Here is a 6,000-nt window from a genome sequence, read left to right as displayed (position 1 = left end):
ACATTTCTTTACTATTTATTAAACATATTTTAAGTGTTGTGAATGTGCTTTAGAGAGGTGATATTAGACCAAAAAAAAAAAAAAGTTGACAGGTGGGTATCTGGGAAAAAGCTAGATTTTTTTTTTACATTAATTATTACAACACACAATTCCACGTCCTGAGTCTTTTTGTTAAAAACTGTGTTTTAAAACCAGATCTCATGTTTTTTAAGTCTCACTTCCCCTCATTCCTTTTCTTTCTCCTGATCAATTCACCACCACTATTCTGACATCCACCAAATGCTATTTTCTTCATTAAGTTGTTCTTCTGAGAAACAACATTATTAAAATAATTACCAACATAAATGTGAGTTTTCGGAGCACCTAGCACATTGGTCAGTACAGATATTATCCCATTTGACCCTTACCATACCACTGTTAGGTGGGCATAATTATCATCCTACCTTACAGATGAGAAAAAGGAGGCTTGGGACAATTATGCATCAAGATCACAAACTACTCAAGGCAGAACAAGAATGAATTATCTTCTGTGAAGGGTATAATTAGGTACTGGTTTCAAATCTGAAGGTAGCACTTGATTCCATAGCCCAAGAGCTTAACCATCAGGCAGTACTGTATCTCTCCCTACCTACGCCTGAGTATTTGACTATACCTCCGTGAATGCATTTACCACACTCTGCCTAGTACTATAATCACATGCACTTCTTTGTATTTAGTGAACTCTTTGAAGGCAGTGATGTTAGCATATAAATATCCATTTGAACCGATAGAAAAGATGTTAGTATCTCTAAGACCAGTGAAATTCTTCCTTTAAATTTACTGATGTCTCTTCATTTCAGTGTATCTCCATTGCCATGGGAATAAAATTCTGGATTCTCTAATCTTAAAAGGAAGATGATTTCTTTGCCCTCTGTTGTTGGATGTACTTGTGGTGGTATAATCCTTTGAACAAACCACTTTCATCCTGGCTCTTATATGAGGTATCATCCTTCCTGGCTTTATTTTTTTTTTTTCTCTTGTAACCAATATAAAGGCTAACTGAGTGCTTTCTCAATAAGACCTGCTAACTGTGCAAGCACAGGACAGAACATAGCAAGCCCTTTAATAGAGGTGTGATGAAATACTTTGCCATCAGTAGGGAGAGAGGCCTCCACAAGGGTGAGTGTCCACCCCAGTGCAAGCATTTATGTCCCCTAAGCCTATGAGGAAATTAATTTCAAGTCCTTATTGTTAGAGTGACTGTTTATATTTGCATAGGCCTTTTACATTCTTTAGCTTCCCTCTGTCTCTAGAACTTTGTGATGTAGAGTTTTTATAATGTAACATATGTTATTGTTGTATATATGTATATTTAGATGATAAAGTACATATGTCTGTTGCATGTGTATTAATATCCATGTCTTAGTCTTTTAACTTGGGCTGCTATAACAAAATACCACACACTGGGTGGCTTATAAACAACAGAAATTTATTTCTCACAGTTCTGAAGGTTGAAAGTCTGAGATCAGAGTGCCAGCATGGTCTGGTGAGGGCCTTGTTTCAGGTTGCAGATTTTTTTTTTTTTTTTTTGGTATCCTCATGTGGCAGAAGGCAGGAGCAAGCACTCTGAAGTCTCTTTTATGAGAGAAGTAATCCAAATTATGAGGGTTCTCCCCTCAGGACCTATTCACCACCCAGAGGTTTCTCCCCGCCCTCCTGCCCAGCCAATACCATCACCCTGAGGGTTAGGATTTCAGCATAGAAATTTGAGGGGGGACACAAACATCTGGACTGAAGCAACACAACATATATATGTAATAATATATTAGAGCATATATTGGTACTATGTTAATACATTATGCGTACATACTAATTATTATGTATGTATTATATGTATGTATATTAATATATATGTATGTAGATATAATGTATAATATATTAATATGTTAATGATATAATATACAATAATGTTTATAAATATATGTATATACATACATATAATGTAAATATTATATAAAGCTATTATACAGCTTATTATACACTATAACATTATGCTTATTATACAGGTGAAGAAACCAAAGTTCATATAAACTTTCACTTGGCAGCAGTTACACAGATAATTCAAGGTAAAGCCAATACTCCAGTTCAAGTCTGATTTCAAGTCTAGTGAAGTCTTTCCATTTCACCTTCGCTCCCATAGGCAAGAGTTATGACCTGGGTGTTTCTAAGCATGCTGAGGTAGCTTCATGACCTGAAGCAAGTTGTGCCCCTTTACAGAAATACAGTTCACTCCTGTTCTATTCCCAGGATGGGTCTTAGAGTTTGTAAGGCTCAGCTGTTTGAGTCTGTATTTGTGGATCCTCTTTACACACTATATAATTTTTCATTGTCAGTGTACACACTATGTAGATCTCAACCTCGTAACTCTCTAGACATAATTTCCAATACTCAGCTTCACAAGAAATGAAATTCATGTGATTTCAAAGATTTAGTGACAAACACAATACAACTTGCCCTTTCCACAATCACAATGACTGAAATTCCACACAGGCATTTTTTTCCTTTGTATTCTGCTGGTGGCAAATGCCCTCTGATACCTGAGGGTAGATGACTTTGCAAAAACCATTCCTGAAAGCAGGTATGTACAGGATGTAGAGAAAGTGGTGGGAAACAAAGCAGAGATACAGGAAGGATAACTGGTGAGCCAAAACAAGTAGACAGAGGGCTTTTGTAGTTCTGTCTGCTATAGCGCGTTGAATTGTGTCCCCCCAAGAGATATGTTTCAGTCCTAACCCCAGATACCTGTGAACATGACCTTATTTGGAAATAGTGTCTTTACAGATATAATCAAGTTAACATGAGGTCATACTGGATTGGGGTGGGTTCTGAATCCAATGACCTGTGTTTTAGAGAGGAGAAGGAGATTTGGATACAGAGATACAGAGGAGACACAGGGAAGGCCATGTGAAGACAGAGGCAGAAGTGGGAGTAATGCCGCTAAAAGCCAAGGAACACCAAGGATTGCCAGGAGTCACCAAAAGCTAGGAAGAGGCAAGGAAGGAGTTTTCCCTAGGGCCGTCAGAGAGAGCATAGCTTGACCCTTCCAACAGCTTGATCTCTGACTTCTGGCCTTCAGAACTGTAAGAGAATAAATTCCTGTTGTTTCAAGCCACCCAATTTGTGGTCATTTGTTATGGCAGTCCTAGAAAACTAACGTACCCGCTTAACAGATCCCCCATGCCTACCCCATCTCAATTTTAAGTTCAATGTACAGGATAATCTTGAATTTCAAATTTAGTCCTTTTAACTAATTAGCACTCTTTAATTTTTGTCACACTGGCTCTCTTAACAACACTGTCTATTTCTTTCAGCAATGGGCTACCACTCCACACAGAATGAATTATGTGAATGTTCACACGTACCCGATAATGAAAAGGAAAACTATTTCCCTAAAACTCTGTTGTTTCATGGGAGTTTGCACTCTTTATACTCATGTCAGAGGCAGTAAACATTTTATATAAACTATACATTAATCTACTAAAATATAATATTGGCACAATTTCTAATAATGTCATAAATAATAACAGAGTTTCTAAAAAGTCTTTGTCTTCAGTCGTTATAAACCCCCTGAATTCTAGCTGTTCAAACAAATTCTGGGAGCTAAGTGAAACAGTTTGAAGGAGGATTGTTGGTTGGTTCCAAAGTCACGGCAGAGATTCACCCCAGATCCAATCAAATGGATCTCTGGTCCTCTGCCAAACACTCCACCAAGAATATTCTTATAACCCTGGGGAGGAAGGGAGGAGGGCAAGGAGTGGACATGAAGGGAGTATTGCTAGGGGCAATCTAATGCCATAGCAACATTGCCTGGTGATTTCTGATGTTTTAAAGTTGTTACTGAACTCAGTAGTGAGATAATTAACTCTAAAATATCTATTTTTGCCCAGGTTTCTTATTTAGGGAACTAATCTATCCCAAGGCACCCCAGTCCGTGCCTAGCACAGTGTCTGGCATGTAAAGCAGCTCAAACGCTAGTGACTGGTGAGCCCTGGGAGGCCCGTCTGTGGGTTCCAGCAGTGGTCTCTTCAGAAAAATGCGACAGATTCCCATCTGCCAGATTGGTATTTCTTTATGAACTGTGACCCAAAACCATTGCTCCCACCATCACTATAATTCCACCCACAGGAATTATCCTAAAGGCCTGACAAAGCCCTGTAAATTAAAGTTCTGAATGTCAAAACGAGGAGATGGGAGACCTCGCCAAAAACCAGTATTTGTTATGGACAAAAGTCAGTTATGCTATGGAAATTCCAGTTTAATCTGTGAAGAGATTTGAGAGTAACTGAGACCACTTAAATGGACTATACACATGAGATTTATTTTTATACACAGCATGCTTGGCTCCAAGCCGACCCATCATCCCCTCCAGATGCCGGGGCCTGTCTTTAGGGGATCTGGACCGCCCGACTCTTACAGCCGCACTGCCGCCGCCTCCGCGCCGCCCGCCTCCCGGGACGACTGGGCCCCGCCGGCGCTTCCAGGGGGCGTCCCGGTCCGCTGCTGCCCGCGGGGCTCTGGGAGCGCGGGCTGGGGAGCAGGAGCCCCGCAGGGGACCCCGGCGTCCGGGCGGTGGAACGCGCGCCCCGCAGCGGCCCCGAGGGGCGGGCGCCGAGCCGGCCGGCGAGGCCGGGCGGGGGGCGCACGGCCCCCCAGGAGTGCGGGCTTCCCCCACCCCCGGCGGCGACCCCACCTCCCGCCCCCGTGGCGTGCGCGCGTGTGTCCGTCTGTCTGTCTTCTCGACGTCAGTGGGAATTTCCAGCCAGGAAGTGAGAGAGTGAGCGAGAGAGAAAGAGAGAGAAGTGCACCAGCGAGCCGGGGCAGGAAGAGGAGGTTTCGCCACCGGAGCGGCCCGGCGACGCGCTGACAGCTTCCCCTGCCCTTCACGTCCGTCGGGCCTCTCGCCGCCGTCGCCGCCCTCGGCCTGCGCCCCGCCGCCGGCCCCGCTCCGAGAGCCCAGCGCAGCCCAGGCCAGAGCCGCCGCGGCCGGGAAGGCGGCGACGCCGCGGCCCCGCAACCGCGCGCCCGGCGTTCCCTCCGCCCGCGCTGCGGACATGGCGCGGCGCTGACTGGCCCGGAGAGACCGCGCGCCCGCCCGCCCGGACCCGACCCGACCCGACCCGGCCCGCCCCGCCCCGCACCCGCACCCGGACCCGCTCCGGCTCCGGCCGGCCGCCGCCTCTTCGTTCCCCGGCCCCCAGGCCCGCGCCGCCCCGGAGGGAGCCGCAAGCGCAGGGAGGCCGAGCGCGGACGCGCCAGCAGGGTAAGCCAAACTCGGGCGAGTGGGGCCGCGCCGGCGACTTGCGGCTCGACTCCCGCCGCCCACCCGCCCCGCACCCCTCCGGCCCCGCTCGGACTTCCTCATTCCTGCGCTAACCGCTCGGCCAGACCGTAGGAGGAGGTTGACAGCAGTGGAGAGGCACATGGGATCGGCGAGAGGGGAGAAAGGCACATCCGGACTCGGCACGGGCCGGAGGGCCGCGGCTGCCCGGGCCGTCCTTTCTCCTCCGTCCCTCCGCCGGGCGGGAACGGGAAGCGGAGGGGAACTCGGGCAAACTTTTTTGACATCCCCCCACCCCTGCTGGGGGTGGCTTGAGGGTTGAGGTGCTCTTGGGCGCGGAGGAGAGAGGGGAAGGTGGTTGGTGCAGTGCCGAACCAGATTTCACCTAAGGGCGTTCCATGAAATGAAAGCAGAAGTGCATGTCAGTCCTCTTGGCTGGGAAAGCCCTCCCCAGCTCCCCCAGACTGAAGCTTTATTCCTTGTCACGTACTTCCAGAAGAAGCCCCCAGTTCACATACACACCCTCACCAGGAAATGATACATTCACCTACTGTAGGACCTGTACCTTCGTTTTTAAAAACATAAGGAGGGCCTGGTACTAATCCTACAGGGCCTGGCATTTGAGAACGAAATTTCCCACTTAGAACACTTTTTTAGACACTCTAATTATGTGAAACACTTGA

General features: G+C 46.9%; 1 protein-coding gene across 4 annotated transcripts in view; it reads left to right on the top strand.

The window, feature by feature from the left end:
* Positions 1-5,149: 5,149 nt before the first annotated feature.
* Positions 5,150-6,000, top strand: part of NFKB1 (nuclear factor kappa B subunit 1) — a 109,344-nt gene continuing 108,493 nt past the window's right edge. For 2 of the 4 annotated variants that reach the window (XM_031468656.2, XM_031468661.2), the window contains exon 1: positions 5,150-5,299. The gene's annotated coding sequence lies outside the window, so the exon portion shown is untranslated. The remainder of the gene's footprint in view (positions 5,300-6,000) is intronic. The other 2 variants (XM_031468645.2, XM_031468631.2) reach the window with 1 other exon arrangement.

Source organism: Camelus dromedarius, chromosome 1 (genome assembly GCF_036321535.1).
Source record: "Camelus dromedarius isolate mCamDro1 chromosome 1, mCamDro1.pat, whole genome shotgun sequence".
Taxonomy (NCBI): domain Eukaryota; kingdom Metazoa; phylum Chordata; class Mammalia; order Artiodactyla; family Camelidae; genus Camelus; species Camelus dromedarius.
The sequence above is the reverse complement of the archived record's forward strand: the minus strand, read 5'-3'. Positions and strand labels throughout refer to the sequence as shown.